This window comes from Strix uralensis, chromosome 12, assembly GCF_047716275.1.
Source record: "Strix uralensis isolate ZFMK-TIS-50842 chromosome 12, bStrUra1, whole genome shotgun sequence".
Taxonomy (NCBI): domain Eukaryota; kingdom Metazoa; phylum Chordata; class Aves; order Strigiformes; family Strigidae; genus Strix; species Strix uralensis.
Window position 1 is genome coordinate 16,628,825 of NC_133983.1, and position 14,363 is coordinate 16,643,187.

A 14,363-nucleotide genomic window follows, 5' to 3' on the forward strand; every position below is an offset into this window, starting at 1 on the left:
GTTGATTGATGTATCAAACAATATAGAATTGATAATTGTGAGAGAAAACTGGCTACTTGTGACACTTAATGTATCCCAAGCACTTAAACTGGAGCTACAGCAGTTCTTTTAAAATTTGTTGTGTATTCACTATGCTGGTTATGTCAGCAAAACTTTATAGCTTTATTGTAGTGTTTAGACAATAAAAAGTCCCAGTAATTAATGTAGATAGAGGCACTTGCAGACTAGTTAAGCTCAATATGCAATTGTTGATCTTATTGTGACCTAAGAGAAGATGCCTACTGAGACCTGTCAAAACTGCAGTGTCAGATAAATGAAAATGTTGCAATTTACAGATTTTGCAGACCTACGCTTTCCAAACTTGGTACAGAGGCTTTCTTAGGTGAAAAAGAAAAACCCAGCTACAAATTAAAGCATTTTTTAAAAATTAGGTCACTAAAAATGAAATGTAAAACAGCTCGGAGATTTGTGCTTTTTCTGAACTTATGCCCTGTGGGATGAATTTGACTGCCAACAGTATATTTGTTAATTGCTGCTGTTGTGATCCAAAGAGCTTCTGAGAGCTTGACACTTATATTGAACATCTAAATTAAATTCTCTCTTGATGATGTATATGCATAGGTATCTCAGAACAGCTTTTTACATTACCTCATGAACATTTTCCACTCCAAAGGTCTGTAGCAAGTTTTCTCCTTCTCCCATTAATCTTTCTGCAGAGAAATGTACTGTCTATACAGCTAGTGATAACATTTTAGTAACAGACTGTTTTCCAAATTCATTTCTGTCATTATTGAAATGTGGTGCCAGTTTATAAATTTGTCTGTTAGTGTAGAGTTAAGTAAATTTTCGCTCACTGAAAAATAGCAAGTGGAATGGTAAGATGTATTTTGGATATCAATAAGTTAACTTACATAAAGGTTTCTATTACAGTTCAATGAGATAATATTTTCCTTTAATATTTAATTGTATTAGCTATGCGGAAACTAACCAGATCTCTCTGGACATTGCTTAATAAATTACAGAAGTCCTAGAGTAATGAACTACATGATCTAGCAGAGTTTGCTAGAGTCACAATGTCTGTTTCTTGCCCATTGTGTTAATGTGTGTTTATTACTGTGTTTAAGGCCATGAGGTGAAGGTAAAAAAAAAAAAAAAAGCTAGAGAAGGGTCCAGATTGAATTTCTGCCAGATATATAAGCTTTACAACAGAGAGAAATCTGCATTTTGTATTCCACATATATCTGCATGGCATTTTCACAGGGTCAAATTCAGCTAACAGCAGTCTAGTTCTATGTCACTCTGTGCCTGGATAGAAAATATCTGGAGTTAATGTTACCTATAGTTTGTAAGGACATCCTAAACATGAGTTACAATGTTGTATACCCCAAGTACAAGTGAGATATGTTGGTAGCCTTTATAAGAAATGTCTCTCAGACATTTTTGGAACTGTATATCCCCAGATATCAAATGTATGTTGTGGGCATGTGGTAATGGCTCACATTCCCTCTGGGTATGTATTTGATCTCAGGACAAAAGGTAGCACAAATCCAAGCTTTCATCATGGGATTCCACTCACCAACATAGTTTTATTTCCAACATTGACAAGTTTGGATTAAGGGATAGACTCATTATACTTAAATGCAATTTTTAAATCAATGCAATCATTTGCATTTCTATTCCTATGTATTAAAATATGTATTTCCAAGAACAGAAAAAATTGTTAAAGTTGACAATACAGTTTGCAGGAGCTATGACACATCCATTAAAACTGGACGGGGACATACACAGTCTTTCTGTAAAAGTAACTCAGACGTTAGAAATGATGAAAATATAAAGTAATAAAATTACCTTAACTTTACTCCCCTTAGCGAGGTAACCTCCTTTGTTCCTATTTTGTAAGAGACTATTTTCAGATCAAAGACTTTATTATTCTACAGTATGTGGCTTACACCCTGTATAACTACTAATGTTTAAAATATAAGAAGATTATTGAAGAGGGGATGCCATTAGAGTTGATTATATTTGGAATCTGCAGATAAATTGTAGTGTATATTGTGTAAGATCACTCTTGGCCTTCAGAGCATAGCATTCTGGTTTGGGAGACGGATTGTTTGGGTTCCCAAAGAAATCTGGCAATTTCAGTACCGTATAGCAATCTATTGAAGGTCATAAGGACTGTTCCAAACATAACAGAACCATTAACTGAAATTAGCTGTGTGAGGAAAGTCTGCAGTTTCTCTTCAACTTGGTAATACCTTTATGCACAGGTAGTGTTTTTGTCTTCTGGTGTTTTGTTTGGGTTTTGTTCCAATTTGTCATTTTTATTCTGCGATTCTGTAAAAGGTGGTTCATCATAGAGGCTGTACTGCTTGGACTCTACACACCCTTCTTCCACACATCCCCTCTCAACATAAACATGCACAGACAAACATATACACGTACTGTCAGAGTAGATGTACTGGTTGGCTGTCTTGTTTCTTTGTTGCCCCAATGTTGTTCTTTAAGAATAAGGGTGTCAAAGAGCTCCCGTACTCTCCAGAACAGCTGAGTATGTGCTGGATGTGCTCAGCAGTTTCAGTATTTATACAACATCCAGAGGTTTTGTCCAAGACAATTTTCCCCATAAGCTGCCATTAGTGTAGAAACTTGATTTGCAGTTTCCTGCTATTCATTCCAAAACAAACTGATCTTCCATCTGTAAGTGCAACACTTGCATGGAACCAAGGCCTTAAAAAATTCAAGAACAGCAAACACCCCTCTGCCCCCCAAACAACAGTGAATAGAGACTAATTTTCTCCAGTTCTTACTGTTCTGGAAACCACAAACCAGTGTAACGTGTGGTACTACTATCTGTGAAGTAGTGACCCATTTCTGGCAGAGTGTGGGTCTACCAAAATAACTTTTCACCAAGGTATCACTTCAGAGTCAGGGAGGCAGCGAAAGAGTGGGCTGCTCTGCAAGGGAAGGTGAGACAGAAGCTGAGGGGTGAGGCAAAAGCAGGCGGGGGCAGTGATCACCACAAAGAGGCTTGGTCCCCCAAAAAGACCAGCATGGCAAGGTCAGCCAACAGTCCAGGGACTGCCAGATGTGTCTGTCGTGATGAGGTAGGTTTGAAGTCAAATCAGCAGGTCAGTGTCAGGATCAGCAGCGTGCATGGCCAAGCACAGACATACTGACACTGTAGCTCAGACAAGGGAGCAGAAGGCCTGAGATTAATTGTGGACCCCAGCAAGACTTCTGACAGCTTTTTTCTTACAGGGTTTTGCTTTTTCATAGAAGTCTGATCAAAGACTACACATCAGATCTGGCCTTGAAGACAGGCAGCTAAAATCCACTTGGGGGAGGGCCCTAGTAGCAATGACTGTGGAGACTAATGAGGATTCAGTTGTACTTGATATAATCTGATCAGAACATTTATACGTAATTGACACTATTGGCTTCAGGTTTAGTAATTTTCAAGCTTTCATAAAAAAGGCTAGCACCTTGTCTGGCAGAAGGTAGTTTTATTTTATTATTCTTCATAGGTAAAAAAATCCTTTCCTTCAAAGTAGTTATCTTAACGTCCAATTTCAAACCTCCTTTGAAGGCTTGAAGCAAATGCTGTTTTTGGAGTAATGATTGCTCAAGGTGGTGACAGTGTGTTTTGTATCCTTACATGTATGCTTTCTTTCCTCTCCTCTTTACAGCAAGCTTTGAATTACACTCACATCAGCCTAGTAGAAAAGTATTTAACCACATCTTACTGATTATGTGACTATTCTCAACTTTTACCATGCCATGTAAATTTATTTACTGTGTAAATGTATTTAAATGTGCAACTGGACTTTGTCATCATGAATGAGTTCTCCCATGAGAACTGAGATTCTTTGGTTATTCTGATTTGAGAGTCATGATGTTAGCCATACTATTCCCATTCTATTCCTGCTGTAAACTGGTAGAGCCTATCTGTGTATCAGACTAGATACAGACTGTAATATCTCTCCCATCCTCGCTGTGTAACATCCATGCTTCTTGTACTGTTTTAATTTTTTTTCCTTGCTTAACTTTGAGCGATACTTAATCCTGTATCTCTTGGGCCCTAAAACAGCCTTTTTCATGGAATAATCATTCCTTTTCTGCCCTTTATATTCTAGGAAATTCACATCACCTAAAAAACATAACAGGAAATTCAATTAATTCAAAGAGACTTTCAGGCTCACCCACAGATATTGCTAGGTACATAGGTTTCACAGAGCTTGAACCTTTGACCAGAACATTTCAAGAACTCTCTGTGTCCAAATCCTAGTGGTCTTTATAGAATCATAGAGTCATTTAGGTTGGAAAGGACCTTTAAGATCATCCAGTCCAACCCTTAACCTAACACTGCCAAGTCCACCACTAAACCATCTCCCTAAGTGCCACATCTATATGTCTTTTAAATATCTCCAGGGATGGTGACTCAACCACTTCCCTGGGCAGCCTGTTCCAGTGCTTGATAACCCTTTCAGTGAAGACATTTTTCTTAATATCCAGTCTAAACCTCCCCAGCACAACTTGAGGTTGTTTCCTGTTGTCCTGTCGCTCGTTACTCTGGAGAAAAGACTGACACCCACCTCACTACAACCTCCTTTCAGGCAGTTATAGAGAGCAGTAAGGTCTTCCCTGAGCATCCTTTTCTCCAGACTAAACAACCCCAATTCCCTCAGCTACTCTTCATCAGACTTGTGTTCTAGACCCTTCACCAGCTTCATTGCTCTTCTTTGGACATGCTTCAGCACCAGTTATCTTTAGCAGCAGATAGAATTTGTTTTGTTTCTCAGTATTTTGCTTTGTAATACACATCCTTACTTAGAAAGCTACTTCTGTATACTCTTTTGCACAACTGATATCTTGTGTGATAATTTTACCTGAGGTTTTCTTTCTGTTAACTCTTCTGCATGGCTCTCACCACTGCCAAACCGATATATATATGTAATCTTCAAAGTTCTTTCAGTGAGGACTCAGAGCATTTGTTCTGAAGTTTATGTTGGGAAATAAAGAGTCCTATTTTAGCATTAGGCAGATCCATATAAAAATTATTCCTTTGTCAGTAGCAGACTCCCAGCACTACCTCAGAAGATTCACTTTTACCTTCCTTACCCAAAGTGATGTTAATTCACAAAATATGTTTTCAACCATGTTATGCCTTTTTATTTTCTGTTGTTCAATATTAACTAACAGTACTAATATAAATCACCTTTATAATTCTCAAACTCTTGATTGCACTGTGTTGCATTCATGACCATGTTTGGTTTGTCTTGTAAGCTCAGATGTTATAAGCCTCAGTCTTGAAAATGTTTTGTGTCCTCCTTGATTGTCTTGATTTTTCCTTCACTTTTACACACACCCATTTTTTTTTTCCTTTTAATTGGTACATTTATAGCCTTAAGTCATCCTTGTGAAATACATTTTGGTCATTCTTTAAGAGAAGAATTTGGAAATTATGCCAAAGGATCAATGATAATAAATCAGAAATTCTGCTTTTATGCCTGTCCCTATAATAATCAAATAAGATGGTCGTAATCACCCAATATACTGGTAAACCTAGAGATTACTTGGATTAGAATCCTTGTCCTCATGTGTTTGAAGATTCATTTAAGAGAACACTGAAACAAGGATTCTTGTAAGTAGGGGCACTACAAGGCAAAGTAATTATGTTATCTATCAAAGCTATGCCGAGAAAAGTTTTGTTGCTTTTCATTATTTTCACTGTCATTCCAAGTGCCAAATTTTTTGTGAAATTTGTAGATTACAATCTTGAACAAACCACAGAGAACTCTGAAGTCACAAGTCAAGTAAGTAGGAAAATCAATTCATTTAACTGAGGAAAATTGTATGAACAAGGAATCCTAATAGCATTTTTTCTTGCAGTGTACCATCAACATATTGTATACTGACATAAAAATAGATTACAATATCTCTAAAATTAAAAATGGATCTGTATATATATATTTCCCAAGACATTCTCATATTGTACAGAATTTGATCAATTCTCACCCTCTGTTATAACTATTGATGGAACAACAAATTATTCAGAAATAACTGGTTAATATTAGAATCAGTTCCTGGACTTCTTATATTATCCATGGGTATGTTATTACTTTCTAATTTGTAACTGTATTTTCTTATTTATTATTTCAAGTCTTAGGCATATTTATGTATCAAACCCATCAGGAAATTCTAAACACTATTATTCTCTAAAACTCTGCATAATCTTGCATAAATATATGCATTGTAGCAGTACTGACACTGCATCGTCTCTGTTCTCATCCTTTTATTCTAGACAAATTGTAAGGTAATTTCTCATTTTGTGTTTTCAGCCACATACTTTAAAAATAAAATTAAATATTCTAAATCATCTACATTAGAAGATGGGAAATAAACAATTAGTCTGCCAGAAAATGTCTTTTCATTCTCTTAACCAGATGATGTGAAGATAAGTATTTATTTCTGTTCCATGTAAATTATCAGTATAAGGCTGTAGGGGTAAATATGAGGGTTGTTTAAAAACACTATACCAGTGTTACCTTTCAGTGGAAAAGTGTGCTATGGTATTTATTTATGTAGTGCATACAGTAGTTCACCCATACACCTTTTTTTAAAATAGGGCAAGTGTGTTTATGGGTTATAAAATCACCAGCTGTTTACTGTGAAACCCTGCAACAAGTGCATTAAACAGATTTTTGGAAATGTACATCTACAACTGAAGCTCTTTCATTATAATGTCTATTTTTAAGTGACTATGGCTTAGCATAGCACTTTCCATATTAAAGTTTTTAGAAGAGGAGCATGCCATTATACATATTAATCCATTTGTGCTCAAAGTAGGATTTTTCTGAAACATAATTAATTGTTGGCACAAGCAATCTGGGAATTAATATTTTTCTCATCCAATTCCAGTTTTAGATTTAATACTTTATGATCTAAAAAAATCTGCGTTTGATGAAAAGAAGGTACGAAGGCTGGACTGGCTTAATTTTTCTGCAGCCTTGCCTTCCAAAGGTTAACTTCCCAGATATTTTTTATACCTGCTCCCTCCCCCCTCAGCCCAAGATACATCATGTCCCAAAGCCTGTACAGTTCACAGCTGTTACAATCCTCCTAAATTAACAAATAAATGATCCTTCCCTTTCTGTGTAACACTGTGGTACTTTAAAGTCTGGCCTGTGCAAATTAGAAGTGGCGGTCTGAGTTGTGCAGGTGTCAAAAGATGGAGTGTTTTAGGCGTACTAGTTTTCATGTAGAAAACAGAGCCCTGCACTATGTTAGGAGAAAGTTAAGGTTGCAAAGACAGTCAGAGAGTTCCAAAGTGCTGGAATTAAACTTACATGAAAAACTCTTTTAATATATTTCCATTCATGAAAAGCTGACTGTTAGGTTTAAAGTTTTCTCTACTTTCAAAGCAGAAATTCTCTCACATGCAACCTTTCCAACCACTGTATGATTCAGCACAGACATTTGCTTCTCGAGCAGTGGGAGTAGTAATGAGGAGCCTGCAAACAATGGTAGGTTGTCATCAAATGCAGGCCAGCCACTTGACAATGTTGAAGTACTCTGCATGGATGGGTTTTTCAGCTATTTACTGACTGCAGAGGCCTATGGAGTCCTCAGTGGTATTTGAAGTTATGAGGAGTCGTTAGATGTACATGTTTAGTAGTTACAGAGCATAGAAGATTGACTTCTAAATCCTAGTTTCTGAAAATCTACATTGGAGTCAAAAATCTGCTCACCCATATAGATCAGCTGATAGGACATAGACTTGAAGACTTAAGGAACAAAAAGAACTAGAAGTCAGGAAGGTACCCAAAATGTGTATTTTCCTTAATTCAGATAACTAGACATTGGATCCTAGCTCCATGGTTAGAAAATATCACTTGTCCTACAGTTTATGTGAAGTGTGAGGAATCTCTCAATACTAAAATGTATTCTGTGCAACATGGTTCAAATGCTTGTACTGAGACAAATTCCTATTGAACTTCAGAAGAAAACTTGTCTGCAAGACAAAAAGCACTTGGAGAGAGGAGCAACAACTGTTCTTATAATATGGAAATCTAACATGAGTTCCTCAGAGCTGGTTGGAGAATTTTAACCCAGGGTTGTGGTACACTATACATGTATGTATACTATATATGTATGTCTATATACAATACACAAATAAAAATGTATAGTATAGAGAGTTTTCTTGTCAGTGGGCTGCAAATTTCTGTGTATTTTTCAAACAGTCACGCTGCCCAGAATGTCCTGTTTAACTTCTGTCTCCTGACAGTACATTAAGACACTGAATTAAAACTACCTTACCCGGTAAAACACCTCTGCAGCAGTGCTAGTAGTTTTTCATTTCTGGCTCATTGGTTTTTGTAGATAAAACAGTAATAGTTATTTGTCTTCTGAATCCAGTTGTCCAAGAAAAAGGTTAAAACTGTCTGTTTAGCATAATCTTTATTTTTTTAATGGAAAAAAATAATTGTTCAGCTATAAATGTTCCAGAATTACAACCTCTCAGTTCTGTCTCTCCCAGTAAAGTAGATGTGACATCAGGTACCCAAACGTGACTTGCATTTATTCCATGCCTTAAAGCAAATAACTGAGCAGAATTTCACAGAACAAACAGCTTGATACTAAGATTATGTTCCAGTTTAAACCGATGTTTAATGTATATATTATGTGGAGAGGCAGCTGAATGGGAAACAAACCTGTTTAGGTTCATCTTGTCCAGGAAAGCATATCAAGAGGTCTTAATTATGCTAAAGAGAGCAGTATGACAGATTAACTCTGATGTTAACAAAGTCATCATTACAAACTTAGTGAAACTTTCTTGTCAACATGCAGATATAGATATTAAGAGTATTTAACAAATGCAGAAGATGGAAATACTGAATACTGATAAAACTCTGATACAAAAATTAACATCAGTACATCTCAGATTTGATGCCACAGTAGCAATAAAATCTAATTTTAGTACCTGCTTAAGGTTGAGAGGGATCTTTTCTTTTCTGAGTCAAGTCAAACACCAGAAACTAAAATTTTCTAAAAATAATCTTATATACACTTGAGCTACTCCGAGAAAAAAACCTGTTTCATATATGTTCTTATTAGGTCTCTTAAATGACAGCTGTTCTCACAACAGCTAAATAAAGTGCATATTATGTTGTCATGTTGTGTGTTTTTAAAGTGAATAGTAGCAATCGTCTTCAAGGATGTGCTAGCATAATTATATTTCTATTTTAATCCATTTTTAATAATTGATCCAATTTACATTTGTCTATAGATATGTAAATTTACATTCTATAAACAAATATCACTAGGGCTAACTATAGTGCTGTAGGAATTATACTGTATAAATGCTGAATGAATCATGACTTTATATAAGAACCTAAATGTTATAGTGGAAATATTCCTTATACATTATGGAATCCAAACAGATGAAAGAAAACCTAAGAGTCTCTAAAGTTCTTATGTGGAATTCTTACAGATTCTGCATCTGTATGTACTACGATAAGAACCCTCAGCAAAGTGCAAACACGTTATACCTTATATTCTGAAGAAGAAAGGTAGTGATACAGTCTACATAGTTTCTATGCAATTCTCAGACAAAACTGCAGTTTGAACATGAAAACATTATTCAATATCAAAAACAGTTAACGAATAATACAAAAAGTGAATACATTGAACAAATGTTGGCAATGAGTTGGAATCACAGTATAATGCACCCTTACATTTTTTTTAGACATTCACAGTAACTTCATTATATTTGAAAAACAAATATATTTTCCCTCATCTGTTTTTCTACAGTTAACAAAGTAGAGACATTCTACTCTGAGGTATTATAGAAGGCAAACTGTACCCAGATTTGTTGCCATTACGAGAAAGAGAAAGAGAAAGAGAGAGAGAGAGAGAGAGAGAGAGAGTGTGTGTGTGTGTTTGTTCGTTTGTTCGTTCAAAGGTACTTTACAGCTGCAGTGATGAATATTCCAGCATACAGACCCTTCATTCTTGCCCACTGTAGATTCAGGCCTTCATTAAGTAACTTATCACATAACAAAGTCATATGTTGTGGATGTTAACTGATCTAGGATTTTCTCGGGAGAAACAAAATTAGGTTTTTTTCCCTCCATAATGCCTCTAGGAGTCATTTCAGCTTTGATTAACTTCATGCTCAAGATTTTCAAAAACACCTAAAAGCTCTCCCTGACAGACTTGTCAAGATAACGTTACCATTCCAAAGCCAAAGCCTTGGAGAATCAGGAAAAAGACACCCAAAAAACGTTATTTTCTGGGTGGGTCTAAGTGCTATGGTCTCTCAGTGCAGTTATACTGTAGTGACCAGGGACAGAACATGGCTTAAGGTGTGCTTACCAGAACAATAGTTTCATCAGGTTCAGGAACAATGAAGTCTTTTACTGAAACCTATTCAGAGCACTGACAGATGACAGTATTTTTTGTTTGTTGTTTTACAGGTCACTGTCTGGGTACTTCATGTTCTATGAAATAAGCAATATTTGGGTCATGGAAAAAGAAGGTGCATGGTTACCTTGCCCTTGCTGCTGTTCCTAAGGTCATGTGGATCTCACTGGAGAGAAGGTAAGGTTGTTCTTTCCTGGTAAGAACAGCATGCTCATTAGAAGAAGCTTCTGAAGTGAAGGCAGAGGAACACGAGAAGGTGGGCAGTGGTGGTGGCTGAAAAGAACAGGAGTTTGATACAGAGCCCAGGCCTCTGACACAGTGGAAGACTTCTTGTAAGAGTTGCTAAGGAAACATATGGAGTTTGTTGCAACCTAGGAAGCCACTAAATTGCTTAACTAAGCAAAGAAAAGGACCTGACTTTCAGAAGCTAGTAGACAGAGGAAGAATTGTAGAAGTCAGTTCTTTTACTTTATTAGTCACTGAACTAAAGACAGCAGTTGAGAACTGAAGCACATTGCAGTATTCTGTTTCTAAACTTCTAAATTCACAGAAGAGACAAAATTCAGATGTTGCATTCTTTTGCTATGGCTAAAGTTGAGAAAATCTTTATGGTGGAAGGACAATGCTTAAGATCATTAACACTTGCATGCTGGAAATGTAGCAAATGTGATTAATTCATAGAAAATGCACTTGGAAGTGAGATAAGTGCTTTAAAAAGACCCAGTTAGAACAGCATTGAGTATAAATTCAGCTCTGGTTTAAGAACTGTGGAAGAAGAAACCCTTTGTTTACCACTCAACCAAAGACAGACTTGATAGGAAACAGATCTACTCCAAATGTTATTAAGGTAACTTAATAGGTTATATTACTTAAATGTAACTGAAGGGTTTGATATAGGATTCGGAGAGTAAGCTGCTGTTGAAAATGTTCTGTGTCCTCTATGAGAGTATGCCCTGGTGGAGGCTTGTGCTTATCGATATGCCAGGTTTTCTCTTTTTAAGTAAATAAAAATTCTGTTTATCAGTAGACGAAAGATGCTTTTTGCAGGCTAAGCAAACTTGACCAGAAAATCTTAGTTAAACAGCAATGGCTAGGTGGACCTAACACAGGTGGATAAAACTTCTGTTAGCTGGTATGGAGAGGAAAATAGATATGATCTTCGCCATTATTCTGTGCAGTAAAATGGGTTCAGAATTTCAGATAGTTTTTCTGACAAAGCTAACAGAGTAACATGAGTTTTTGCCATACAGAAAATATTTTGCAACCTTGAGTTTTGCAGGCTATGCTACATCAATGCTTCCTCTAAATTCCCAGTTACTATACCCAAACTGAAATAGTTGCCAGACTGATGAATCAACATTTATTAAGTAAAGCCTACTTAAACTTCTATTTTTGTATTCATCTTCATATAGATTCACTTGTTTCAGTTTTGACAAACACAGTTCAACACTTGAAATCCAGAATATTTATGAAAGCAACACTGACAAACTGAACAAAAAAGGTATATCTATCTTAGGAAAAGTTAATCTTAGACCAAAATTTACAGTATATACTGTCAGTTTATCAGGTCAGACCAGGTGGCAAGGCCATTAGGAAATCGATCTAAAAGAAGTCAAATAGAAGAATAAAAGCAGTAAGTGATGAATAGAACTGCAAACCACAGCAGACAAATAAGCAAAAGCATGAAACAAAGTCCTCACACTTTGTGATAAGACAATATCCCTACAAGTAATACATTATTAGTCAGAGAGTGGGATAGAATTTACTTAGATATTCAGGGCCTCCTGCATTGAATATGTGAATCACAGTGACTGTAAATCTGTGCTTTACAGTAAGTTTCATGTAGAGCTGACAAGGAAGTCTCTAAATAGTACAGCATAAAGGGAAAGAGCAGATGAGAAACCATAATACAGATGACTCTTTTTAGAGAGAGCAGAAAAATCACAGTAATCCATATTAGAGAGCATAATATGGATGCTACAGAGAATTGGAAAACACTGGGGAAATTTAATTCAACTACTTTTTGCTCCAGTAGAGAAATAATAGTGATTCATTATATTAATTTTTTTGACATATTAGGATGTTTAAGGTTTAGGAAATGAGATGCAATATCTCTAGATACTACTGTGAGTATTGTTTGGGTAGTCTATTCAGGTCTACCACCATGTTTAATGGCGAGATCTCAGAGATCACTGAGGTGGTAACAGGTGTTGATCAGACCTTATATGCTTACAGTATAGTATCCCAGGTATAGGAGCATTTTATCTTAGCTAGAGTCTTTTGGGGCTCTTAGAATACAGATAACAAAACATCTTTAGCTACAGAAACACGATGAAATACAACTTTGTATTGGAATTGCAAGTATTATAGACAGACATATAAAAATCATTAAGTGATAAAGAAGCAAAGCATGTTAAATTACCAAGACATTAAAAAAATACTAAGAGGCAAATACATTCATTCATACAGGTTTAAAACTGGTGGACAGGATTGTCAGTCAGCTTTAAATTACACAACATTTTCAGAAATAGAATAGCGAGATGTTTACACAAACACTTTGGTAGATAACACTTGGCTTTTTTATTTACCTCGACAGACAGTTTCTATTATGATTATTAAAATTTTAATCTATCCCTTTGCTAACTCAACATATCGTCTTGATTAGTTGATTTAATTAATTAAGATTACATTATGTATATTTACAGTCTACAGTGTTACACTTACACCTATGACTACTTTTCCTCTATGTTATTTTAAAAGAGGACATGAGAGATTACTTATTTTAAACTTCGGGATCCTTCTACCAGACTGTCATGTTCTGCCTCATAAAATCTTTTCTAGCAAAAAAATGCCGAAGCAACATTGGTGATCTCTAGCTACAGTTGTGATTCACATTTGAACAACTGGCTTGTCTTGGGTAGAACCCATCTCTTTGTTCATTAAAATTAATGCTCAGATGTGGTTTATGATCCTTTGGTTTTAGTTATGTACCACATAGAAGAGTTTTCTTGTCATATGGAGGAAAGATAAATCTTTCCAAGATTTTTCATTGTGATGTACATCAACAAAATTCTATTACTTGAACTGTACACAGATAGGTTTCCTAAATCATCAGTAGAGCTCTGTCTAATTTTGCCTAACTTGTCTCAGGATTTTCTGAACTGTGGCATTGAATGGAGCATCATAAATATTGAAAGATATTGTTTATAAACATGTAGCCACTTCCCAGTGGAGCTTCACTTTAAACCAGATTGTTAGCTGCCTTATTCACATTTTGTTTGGATTCATATTAAAAAAGAAAAGTTGATTTGAACATTGACCAAACCAGTATTTTGCTATAACTAAAACACAGTTAGTCATGAAAGAAATTTGCTTTGGGTATCATGAAAATTAACATAGGCTTAAATTTCTTAAATTTTAAGTAATTTGTTAAGTTTAGGTCCCAAGACAAAAGAATGCAGTGTGACTCAAGTAACTGCTCATGCAGCTCAATTTGAATTGTGAATTCTAAATATTTTCAGTGAAGAAATTTGAGTCAACTGGGTTAGAAGTTATGTCTACAAAAGATTCATCACACAATCAACAAAATACTTCAGTAAAGGACTGGAATGTGTCTACAGGCATAATAATAAAAGGCTACCTTTGCTGAATACATATTTCTACTTAGTCCAAATCAGCCTGTGAGCAGCTTAAGTGGAGATATTCCAATTAAGTTGTTAGCCTATAGGGGCTAGAAGTAGTTATTTTTGACCAGTCAGATTTGGATATTTTGCACTGAAATCAATTTGACCCATACTTGTAGATACCTCATATTTTGTATTATTTTCTGTTGTCTTAGTTACATGCTGAGAGAAAAGAGCAAAAGGATAGATAAACATGTCAATAAAAGGAGACAAGTAAGCTATTATCCATCCCTTTGACTGTTTCCATGGAATAAAATA

At 35.7% G+C, this 14,363-nt stretch overlaps 1 protein-coding gene across 1 annotated transcript in view; it reads left to right on the top strand.

The window, feature by feature from the left end:
* Nucleotides 1-10,542: 10,542 nt before the first annotated feature.
* CDH8 (cadherin 8) overlaps nucleotides 10,543-14,363 on the top strand; it is a 244,324-nt gene continuing 240,503 nt past the window's right edge. Inside the window, exon 1 of the mRNA XM_074881585.1 lies at nucleotides 10,543-10,599. The gene's annotated coding sequence lies outside the window, so the exon portion shown is untranslated. The remainder of the gene's footprint in view (nucleotides 10,600-14,363) is intronic.